The sequence below is a fragment of the Lissotriton vulgaris genome, chromosome 2_1 (genome assembly GCF_964263255.1).
Source record: "Lissotriton vulgaris chromosome 2_1, aLisVul1.2, whole genome shotgun sequence".
Lineage (NCBI taxonomy): Eukaryota > Metazoa > Chordata > Amphibia > Caudata > Salamandridae > Lissotriton > Lissotriton vulgaris.
In genome coordinates, this window is record NC_141687.1 from 610,048,647 (window position 1) to 610,061,241 (window position 12,595).

Below are 12,595 nucleotides of genomic sequence, written 5' to 3' on the forward strand. Positions count from 1 at the left end.
CTGGATAGCTTGACTCCAGTGGTGTGGAGAGCCTGGGACTCACGTCTGAGTATACCCAGCACACTCTGGGTGAAAATTGCAAAAAACACAGTTGATGGACAGAATGTAGAACAATGTCATACATTTACCCAGTACAAGGATCTGGGCCTAAATCCATCATTTTTTTGCACTCCACACCACCCTGGGTTAGACACTGGCTATATGCAAATCAGCTCTGACCCTGTGCCTCATAGAAACAGTCCAGTCCGAACTACCAAGCCATGTCTTTCCCAGACCGGAATCAAGCATCCAAGGACCGGTTTCTGGCTATCAGCCTTTATCAGCCTGGATAGATTGACTCCAGTGGTGTGGAGAGTCTGGGACTCACGTCTGAGTATACCCAGCACACTCGGGTGAAAATTGCAAAAAACACAGTTGATGGACAGCATGTAGAACAATGTCATACATTTACCCAGTACAAGGATCTGGGCCTAAATCCAACATTTTTTTGCACTCCACACCACCCTGGGTTAGACACTGGCTATATGCAAAACAGCTCTGACCCTGTGCCTCATGGAAACAGTCCAGTCCGAACTACCAAGCCATGTCTTTCCCAGACCGGAATCAAGCATCCAAGGACCAGTTTCTGGCTATCAGCCTTCATCAGCCGGGATAGCTTGACTCCAGTGGTGTGGAGAGCCTGGGACTCACGTCTGAGTATACCCAGCACACTCGGGTGAAAATTGCAAAAAACACAGTTGATGGACAGAATGTAGAACAATGTCATACATTCACCCCAGTACAAGGATCTGGGCCTAAATCCATTGTTTTTTTGCACTCCACACCACGCTGGGTTAGACACTGGCTATATGCAAATCAGCTCTGACCCTGTGCCTCATGGGAACAGTCCAGTCTGAACTACCAAGCCATGTCTTTCCCAGACCGGAATCAAGCATCCAAGGACCGGTTTCTGGCTATCAGCCTTCCTCAGCCTGGATAGCTTGACTCCAGTGGTGTGGAGAGCCTGGGACTCACGTCTGAGTATACCCAGCACACTCGGGTGAAAATTGCAAAAAACACAGTTAATGGACAGAATGTAGAACAATGTCATCCATTCACCCCAGTACAAGGATCTGGGCCTAAATCTATTGTTTTTTTGCACTCCACACCACCCTGGGTTAGGCAATGGCTATATGCAAATCAGCTCTGACCCTGTGCCTCATGGGAACAGTCCAGTCTGAACTACCAAGCCATGTCTTTCCCAGACCGGAATCAAGCATCCAAGGACCGGTTTCTGGCTATCAGCCTTCATCAGCCTGGATAGCTTGACTCCAGTGGTGTGGAGAGCCTGGGACTCACGTCTGAGTATACCCAGCACACTCGGGGTGAAAATTGCAAAATACACAGTTGATGGACAGAATGTAGTAGAATGTCATACATTCACACCAGTACAAGGATCTGGGCCTAAATCCATCGTTTTGTTGCACTCCACACCACCCTGGGTTAGACACTGGCTATATGCAAATCAGCTCTGACCCTGTGCCTCATGGGAACAGTCCAGTCCGAACTACCAAGCCATGTCTTTCCCAGACCGGAATCAAGCATCCAAGGACCGGTTTCTGGCTATCAGCCTTCATCAGCCTGGATAGCTTGACTCCAGTGGTGTGGAGAGCCTGGGACTCACGTCTGAGTATACCCAGCACACTCGGGGTGAAAATTGCAAAAAACACAGTTGATGGACAGAATGTAGAAGAATGTCATACATTCACCCCAGTACAAGGATCTGGGCCTAAATCCATTGTTTTTTTGCACTCCACACGACCCTGGGTTAGACACTGGCTATATGCAAATCAGCTCTGACCCTGTGCCTCATGGGAACAGTCCAGTCCGAACTACCAAGCCATGTCTTTCCCTGACCGGAATCAAGCATCCAAGGACCGGTTTCTGGCTATCAGCCTTCATCAGCCTGGATAGCTTGACTCCAGTGGTGTGGAGAGCCTGGGACTCACGTCTGAGTATACCCAGCACACTCGGGGTGAAAATTGCAAAAAACACAGTTGATGGACAGAATGTAGAAGAATGTCATACATTCACCCCAGTACAAGGATCTGGGCCTAAATCCATCGTTTTTTTGCACTCCACACCACCCTGGGTTAGACACTGGCTATATGCAAATCAGCTCTGACCCTGTGCCTCATGGGAACAGTCCAGTCCGAACTACCAAGCCATGTCTTTCCCTGACCGGAATCAAGCATCCAAGGACCGGTTTCTGGCTATCATCCATCATCAGCCTGGATAGCTTGACTCCAGTGGTGTGGAGAGCCCGGGACTCACGTCTGAGTATACCCAGCACACTCGGGGTGAAAATTGCAAAAAACACAGTTGATGGACAGAATGTAGAACAATGTCATACATTTACCCAGTACAAAGATCTGGGCCTAAATCCATCATTTTTTTGCACTCCACACCACCCTGGGTTAGACACTGGCTATATGCAAATCAGCTCTGACCCTGTGCCTCATAGAAACAGTCCAGTCCGAACTACCAAGCCATGTCTTTCCCAGACCGGAATCAAGCATCCAAGGACCGGTTTCTGGCTATCAGCCTTTATCAGCCTGGATAGCTTGACTCCAGTGGTGTGGAGAGCCTGGGACTCACGTCTGAGTATACCCAGCACACTCGGGTGAAAATTGCAAAAAACACAGTTGATGGACAGCATGTAGAACAATGCCATACATTTACCCAGTACAAGGATCTGGGCCTAAATCCAACATTTTTTTGCACTCCACACCACCCTGGGTTAGACACTGGCTATATGCAAAACAGCTCTGACCCTGTGCCTCATGGAAACAGTCCAGTCCGAACTACCAAGCCATGTCTTTCCCAGACCGGAATCAAGCATCCAAGGACCGGTTTCTGGATATCAGCCTTCATCAGCCGGGATAGCTTGACTCCAGTGGTGTGGAGAGCCTGGGACTCACGTCTGAGTATACCCAGCACACTCGGGTGAAAATTGCAAAAAACACAGTTGATGGACAGAATGTAGAACAATGTCATACATTCACCCCAGTACAAGGATCTGGGCCTAAATCCATTGTTTTTTTGCACTCCACACCACCCTGGGTTAGACACTGGCTATATGCAAATCAGCTCTGACCCTGTGCCTCATGGGAACAGTCCAGTCTGAACTACCAAGCCATGTCTTTCCCAGACCGGAATCAAGCATCCAAGGACCGGTTTCTGGCTATTAGCCTTCATCAGCCTGGATAGCTTGACTCCAGTGGTGTGGAGAGCCTGGGACTCACGTCTGAGTATACCCAGCACACTCGGTGAAAATTGCAAAAAACAGAGTTAATGGACAGAATGTAGAACAATGTCATCCATTCACCCCAGTACAAGGATCTGGGCCTAAATCCATCGTTTTTTTGCACTCCACACCACTCATGGGCTAGACACTGGCTATATGCAAATTAGCTCTGACTCTGTGCCTCATGGGAACAGTCCAGTCCGAACTACCAAACCATGTCTTTCCCAGACCGGAATCAAGCATCCAAGGACCGGTTTCAGGCTATCAGCCTTCATCAGCCTGGATAGCTTGACTCCAGTGGTGTGGCGAGAGCCTGGGACTCACGTCTGAGTATACCCAGCACACTCGGGGTGAAAATTGCAAAAAACACAGTTGATGGACAGAATGTAGAACAATGTCATACATTTACCCAGTACAAAGATCTGGGCCTAAATCCATCATTTTTTTGCACTCCACACCACCCTGGGTTAGACACTGGCTATATGCAAATCAGCTCTGACCCTGTGCCTCATAGAAACAGTCCAGTCCGAACTACCAAGCCATGTCTTTCCCAGACCGGAATCAAGCATCCAAGGACCGGTTTCTGGCTATCAGCCTTTATCAGCCTGGATAGCTTGACTCGAGTGGTGTGGAGAGCCTGGGACTCACGTCTGAGTATACCCAGCACACTCGGGTGAAAATTGCAAAAAACACAGTTGATGGACAGCATGTAGAACAATGTCATACATTTACCCAGTACAAGGATCTGGGCCTAAATCCAACATTTTTTTGCACTCCACACCACCCTGGGTTAGACACTGGCTATATGCAAAACAGCTCTGACCCTGTGCCTCATGGAAACAGTCCAGTCCGAACTACCAAGCCATGTCTTTCCCAGACCGGAATCAAGCATCCAAGGACCGGTTTCTGGATATCAGCCTTCATCAGCCGGGATAGCTTGACTCCAGTGGTGTGGAGAGCCTGGGACTCACGTCTGAGTATACCCAGCACACTCGGGTGAAAATTGCAAAAAACACAGTTGATGGACAGAATGTAGAACAATGTCATACATTCACCCCAGTACAAGGATCTGGGCCTAAATCCATTGTTTTTTTGCACTCCACACCACCCTGGGTTAGACACTGGCTATATGCAAATCAGCTCTGACCCTGTGCCTCATGGGAACAGTCCAGTCTGAACTACCAAGCCATGTCTTTCCCAGACCGGAATCAAGCATCCAAGGACCGGTTTCTGGCTATTAGCCTTCATCAGCCTGGATAGCTTGACTCCAGTGGTGTGGAGAGCCTGGGACTCACGTCTGAGTATACCCAGCACACTCGGGGAAAATTGCAAAAAACAGAGTTAATGGACAGAATGTAGAACAATGTCATCCATTCACCCCAGTACAAGGATCTGGGCCTAAATCCATCGTTTTTTTGCACTCCACACCACTCATGGGCTAGACACTGGCTATATGCAAATTAGCTCTGACTCTGTGCCTCATGGGAACAGTCCAGTCCGAACTACCAAACCATGTCTTTCCCAGACCGGAATCAAGCATCCAAGGACCGGTTTCAGGCTATCAGCCTTCATCAGCCTGGATAGCTTGACTCCAGTGGTGTGGCGAGAGCCTGGGACTCACGTCTGAGTATACCCAGCACACTCGGGGTGAAAATTGCAAAAAACACAGTTGATGGACAGAATGTAGAATAATGTCATACATTCACCCCAGTACAAGGATCTGGGCCTATATCCATCTTTTTTTGCACTCCACACCAGCCTGAGTTAGACACTGGCTATATGCAAATCAGCTCTGACCCTGTGCCTCATGGGAACAGTCCAGTCCGAACTACCAAGCCATGTCTTTCCCAAACCGGAATCGAGCATCCAAGGACTGGTTTCTGGCTATCAGCCTTTATCAGCCTGGATAGCTTGACTCCAGTGGCGGGGAGAGCCTGGGACTCACATCTGAGTATACCCAGCACACTCGGGGTGACAATTGCAAAAAACACAGTTGATGGACAGAATGTAGAACAATGTCATATATTCCCCCCAATACAAGGATCTGGGCCTAAATCTATTGTTTTTTTGCACTCCACACCACCCTGGGTTAGACAATGGCTATATGCAAATCAGCTCTGACCCTGTGCCTCATGGGAACAGTCCAGTCTGAACTACCAAGCCATGTCTTTCCCAGACCGGAATCAAGCATCCAAGGACCGGTTTCTGGCTATCAGCCTTCATCAGCCTGGATAGCTTGACTCCAGTGGTGTGGAGAGCCTGGGACTCACGTCTGAGTATACCCAGCACACTCGGGGTGAAAATTGCAAAAAACACAGTTGATGGACAGAATGTAGAAGAATGTCATACATTCACCCCAGTACAAGGATCTGGGCCTAAATCCATCGTTTTTTTGCACTCCACACCACCCTGGGTTAGACACTGGCTATATGCAAATCAGCTCTGACCCTGTGCCTCATGGGAACAGTCCAGTCCGAACTACCAAGCCATGTCTTTCCCAGACCGGAATCAAGCATCCAAGGACCGGTTTCTGGCTATCAGCCTTCTTCAGCCTGGATAGCTTGACTCCAGTGGTGTGGAGAGCCCGGGACTCACGCCTGAGTATACCCAGCACACTCGGGGTGAAAATTGCAAAAAACACAGTTGATGGACAGAATGTAGAACAATGTCATACATTTACCCAGTACAAAGATCTGGGCCTAAATCCATCATTGTTTTGCACTCCACACCACCCTGGGTTAGACACTGGCTATATGCAAATTAGCTCTGACTCTGTGCCTCATGGGAACAGTCCAGTCCGAACTACCAAACCATGTCTTTCCCAGACCGGAATCAAGCATCCAAGGACCGGTTTCAGGCTATCAGCCTTCATCAGCCTGGATAGCTTGACTCCAGTGGTGTGGAGAGCCTGGGACTCACGTCTGAGTATACCCAGCACACTCTGGGTGAAAATTGCAAAAAACACAGTTGATGGACAGAATGTAGAACAATGTCATACATTTACCCAGTACAAGGATCTGGGCCTAAATCCATCATTTTTTTGCACTCCACACCACCCTGGGTTAGACACTGGCTATATGCAAATCAGCTCTGACCCTGTGCCTCATAGAAACAGTCCAGTCCGAACTACCAAGCCATGTCTTTCCCAGACCGGAATCAAGCATCCAAGGACCGGTTTCTGGCTATCAGCCTTTATCAGCCTGGATAGCTTGACTCCAGTGGTGTGGAGAGTCTGGGACTCACGTCTGAGTATACCCAGCACACTCGGGTGAAAATTGCAAAAAACACAGTTGATGGACAGCATGTAGAACAATGTCATACATTTACCCAGTACAAGGATCTGGGCCTAAATCCAACATTTTTTTGCACTCCACACCACCCTGGGTTAGACACTGGCTATATGCAAAACAGCTCTGACCCTGTGCCTCATGGAAACAGTCCAGTCCGAACTACCAAGCCATGTCTTTCCCAGACCGGAATCAAGCATCCAAGGACCAGTTTCTGGCTATCAGCCTTCATCAGCCGGGATAGCTTGACTCCAGTGGTGTGGAGAGCCTGGGACTCACGTCTGAGTATACCCAGCACACTCGGGTGAAAATTGCAAAAAACACAGTTGATGGACAGAATGTAGAACAATGTCATACATTCACCCCAGTACAAGGATCTGGGCCTAAATCCATTGTTTTTTTGCACTCCACACCACGCTGGGTTAGACACTGGCTATATGCAAATCAGCTCTGACCCTGTGCCTCATGGGAACAGTCCAGTCTGAACTACCAAGCCATGTCTTTCCCAGACCGGAATCAAGCATCCAAGGACCGGTTTCTGGCTATCAGCCTTCCTCAGCCTGGATAGCTTGACTCCAGTGGTGTGGAGAGCCTGGGACTCACGTCTGAGTATACCCAGCACACTCGGGTGAAAATTGCAAAAAACACAGTTGATGGACAGAATGTAGAACAATGTCATACATTCACCCCAGTACAAGGATCTGGGCCTAAATCCATTGTTTTTTTGCACTCCACACCACCCTGGGTTAGACACTGGCTATATGCAAATCAGCTCTGACCCTGTGCCTCATGGGAACAGTCCAGTCTGAACTACCAAGCCATGTCTTTCCCAGACCGGAATCAAGCATCCAAGGACCGGTTTCTGGCTATTAGCCTTCATCAGCCTGGATAGCTTGACTCCAGTGGTGTGGAGAGCCTGGGACTCACGTCTGAGTATACCCAGCACACTCGGTGAAAATTGCAAAAAACAGAGTTAATGGACAGAATGTAGAACAATGTCATCCATTCACCCCAGTACAAGGATCTGGGCCTAAATCCATCGTTTTTTTGCACTCCACACCACTCATGGGCTAGACACTGGCTATATGCAAATTAGCTCTGACTCTGTGCCTCATGGGAACAGTCCAGTCCGAACTACCAAACCATGTCTTTCCCAGACCGGAATCAAGCATCCAAGGACCGGTTTCAGGCTATCAGCCTTCATCAGCCTGGATAGCTTGACTCCAGTGGTGTGGCGAGAGCCTGGGACTCACGTCTGAGTATACCCAGCACACTCGGGGTGAAAATTGCAAAAAACACAGTTGATGGACAGAATGTAGAATAATGTCATACATTCACCCCAGTACAAGGATCTGGGCCTATATCCATCTTTTTTTGCACTCCACACCACCCTGAGTTAGACACTGGCTATATGCAAATCAGCTCTGACCCTGTGCCTCATGGGAACAGTCCAGTCCGAACTACCAAGCCATGTCTTTCCCAGACCGGAATGAAGCATCCAAGGACTGGTTTCTGGCTATCATCCATCATCAGCCTGGATAGCTTGACTCCAGTGGTGTGGAGAGCCCGGGACTCACGTCTGAGTATACCCAGCACACTCGGGGTGAAAATTGCAAAAAACACAGTTGATGGACAGAATGTAGAACAATGTCATACATTTACCCAGTACAAAGATCTGGGCCTAAATCCATCATTTTTTTGCACTCCACACCACCCTGGGTTAGACACTGGCTATATGCAAATCAGCTCTGACCCTGTGCCTCATAGAAACAGTCCAGTCCGAACTACCAAGCCATGTCTTTCCCAGACCGGAATCAAGCATCCAAGGACCGGTTTCTGGCTATCAGCCTTTATCAGCCTGGATAGCTTGACTCCAGTGGTGTGGAGAGCCTGGGACTCACGTCTGAGTATACCCAGCACACTCGGGTGAAAATTGCAAAAAACACAGTTGATGGACAGCATGTAGAACAATGTCATACATTTACCCAGTACAAGGATCTGGGCCTAAATCCAACATTTTTTTGCACTCCACACCACCCTGGGTTAGACACTGGCTATATGCAAAACAGCTCTGACCCTGTGCCTCATGGAAACAGTCCAGTCCGAACTACCAAGCCATGTCTTTCCCAGACCGGAATCAAGCATCCAAGGACCGGTTTCTGGATATCAGCCTTCATCAGCCGGGATAGCTTGACTCCAGTGGTGTGGAGAGCCTGGGACTCACGTCTGAGTATACCCAGCACACTCGGGTGAAAATTGCAAAAAACACAGTTGATGGACAGAATGTAGAACAATGTCATACATTCACCCCAGTACAAGGATCTGGGCCTAAATCCATTGTTTTTTTGCACTCCACACCACCCTGGGTTAGACACTGGCTATATGCAAATCAGCTCTGACCCTGTGCCTCATGGGAACAGTCCAGTCTGAACTACCAAGCCATGTCTTTCCCAGACCGGAATCAAGCATCCAAGGACCGGTTTCTGGCTATTAGCCTTCATCAGCCTGGATAGCTTGACTCCAGTGGTGTGGAGAGCCCGGGACTCACGTCTGAGTATACCCAGCACACTCGGGGAAAATTGCAAAAAACAGAGTTAATGGACAGAATGTAGAACAATGTCATCCATTCACCCCAGTACAAGGATCTGGGCCTAAATCCATCGTTTTTTTGCACTCCACACCACTCATGGGCTAGACACTGGCTATATGCAAATTAGCTCTGACTCTGTGCCTCATGGGAACAGTCCAGTCCGAACTACCAAACCATGTCTTTCCCAGACCGGAATCAAGCATCCAAGGACCGGTTTCAGGCTATCAGCCTTCATCAGCCTGGATAGCTTGACTCCAGTGGTGTGGCGAGAGCCTGGGACTCACGTCTGAGTATACCCAGCACACTCGGGGTGAAAATTGCAAAAAACACAGTTGATGGACAGAATGTAGAATAATGTCATACATTCACCCCAGTACAAGGATCTGGGCCTATATCCATCTTTTTTTGCACTCCACACCACCCTGAGTTAGACACTGGCTATATGCAAATCAGCTCTGACCCTGTGCCTCATGGGAACAGTCCAGTCCGAACTACCAAGCCATGTCTTTCCCAGACCGGAATCAAGCATCCAAGGACTGGTTTCTGGCTATCAGCCTTTATCAGCCTGGATAGCTTGACTCCAGTGGTGGGGAGAGCCTGGGACTCACATCTGAGTATACCCAGCACACTCGGGGTGACAATTGCAAAAAACACAGTTGATGGACAGAATGTAGAACAATGTCATATATTCCCCCCAATACAAGGATCTGGGCCTAAATCTATTGTTTTGTTGCACTCCACACCACCCTGGGTTAGACAATGGCTATATGCAAATCAGCTCTGACCCTGTGCCTCATGGGAACAGTCCAGTCTGAACTACCAAGCCATGTCTTTCCCAGACCGGAATCAAGCATCCAAGGACCGGTTTCTGGCTATCAGCCTTCATCAGCCTGGATAGCTTGACTCCAGTGGTGTGGAGAGCCTGGGACTCACGTCTGAGTATACCCAGCACACTCGGGGTGAAAATTGCAAAAAACACAGTTGATGGACAGAATGTAGAAGAATGTCATACATTCACCCCAGTACAAGGATCTGGGCTTAAATCCATCGTTTTTTTGCACTCCACACCACCCTGGGTTAGACACTGGCTATATGCAAATCAGCTCTGACCCTGTGCCTCATGGGAACAGTCCAGTCCGAACTACCAAGCCATGTCTTTCCCAGACCGGAATCAAGCATCCAAGGACCGGTTTCTGGCTATCAGCCTTCATCAGCCTGGATAGCTTGACTCCAGTGGTGTGGAGAGCCTGGGACTCACGTCTGAGTATACCCAGCACACTAGGGGTGAAAATTGCAAAAAACACAGTTGATGGACAGAATGTAGAAGAATGTCATACATTCACCCCAGTACAAGGATCTGGGCCTAAATCCATCGTTTTTTTGCACTCCACACCACCCTGGGTTAGACACTGGCTATATGCAAATCAGCACTGACCCTGTGCCTCATGGGAACAGTCCAGTCCGAACTACCAAGCCATGTCTTTCCCTGACCGGAATCAAGCATCCAAGGACCGGTTTCTGGCTATCATCCTTCATCAGCCTGGATAGCTTGACTCTAGTGGTGTGGAGAGCCTGGGACTCACGTCTGAGTATACCCAGCACACTCGGGGTGAAAATTGCAAAAAACACAGTTGATGGACAGAATGTAGAACAATGTCATACATTTACCCAGTACAAGGATCTGGGCCTAAATCCATCATTTTTTTGCACTCCACACCACCCTGGGTTAGACACTGGCTATATGCAAATCAGCTCTGACCCTGTGCCTCATAGAAACAGTCCAGTCCGAACTACCAAGCCATGTCTTTTCCAGACCGAAATCAAGCATCCAAGGACCGGTTTCTGGCTATCAGCCTTTATCAGCCTGGATAGCTTGACTCCAGTGGTGTGGAGAGCCTGGGACTCACGTCTGAGTATACCCAGCACACTCGGGTGAAAATTGCAAAAAACACAGTTGATGGACAGCATGTAGAACAATGTCATACATTTACCCAGTACAAGGATCTGGGCCTAAATCCAACATTTTTTTGCACTCCACACCACCCTGGGTTAGACACTGGCTATATGCAAAACAGCTCTGACCCTGTGCCTCATGGAAACAGTCCAGTCCGAACTACCAAGCCATGTCTTTCCCAGACCGGAATCAAGCATCCAAGGACCAGTTTCTGGCTATCAGCCTTCATCAGCCGGGATAGCTTGACTCCAGTGGTGTGGAGAGCCTGGGACTCACGTCTGAGTATACCCAGCACACTCGGGTGAAAATTGCAAAAAACACAGTTGATGGACAGAATGTAGAACAATGTCATACATTCACCCCAGTACAAGGATCTGGGCCTAAATCCATTGTTTTTTTGCACTCCACACCACGCTGGGTTAGACACTGGCTATATGCAAATCAGCTCTGACCCTGTGCCTCATGGGAACAGTCCAGTCTGAACTACCAAGCCATGTCTTTCCCAGACCGGAATCAAGCATCCAAGGACCGGTTTCTGGCTATCAGCCTTCCTCAGCCTGGATAGCTTGACTCCAGTGGTGTGGAGAGCCTGGGACTCACGTCTGAGTATACCCAGCACACTCGGGTGAAAATTGCAAAAAACACAGTTAATGGACAGAATGTAGAACAATGTCATCCATTCACCCCAGTACAAGGATCTGGGCCTAAATCTATTGTTTTTTTGCACTCCACACCACCCTGGGTTAGGCAATGGCTATATGCAAATCAGCTCTGACCCTGTGCCTCATGGGAACAGTCCAGTCTGAACTACCAAGCCATGTCTTTCCCAGACCGGAATCAAGCATCCAAGGACCGGTTTCTGGCTATCAGCCTTCATCAGCCTGGATAGCTTGACTCCAGTGGTGTGGAGAGCCTGGGACTCACGTCTGAGTATACCCAGCACACTCGGGGTGAAAATTGCAAAATACACAGTTGATGGACAGAATGTAGTAGAATGTCATACATTCACACCAGTACAAGGATCTGGGCCTAAATCCATCGTTTTGTTGCACTCCACACCACCCTGGGTTAGACACTGGCTATATGCAAATCAGCTCTGACCCTGTGCCTCATGGGAACAGTCCAGTCCGAACTACCAAGCCATGTCTTTCCCAGACCGGAATCAAGCATCCAAGGACCGGTTTCTGGCTATCAGCCTTCATCAGCCTGGATAGCTTGACTCCAGTGGTGTGGAGAGCCTGGGACTCACGTCTGAGTATACCCAGCACACTCGGGGTGAAAATTGCAAAAAACACAGTTGATGGACAGAATGTAGAAGAATGTCATACATTCACCCCAGTACAAGGATCTGGGCCTAAATCCATTGTTTTTTTGCACTCCACACGACCCTGGGTTAGACACTGGCTATATGCAAAACAGCTCTGACCCTGTGCCTCATGGAAACAGTCCAGTCCGAACTACCAAGCCATGTCTTTCCC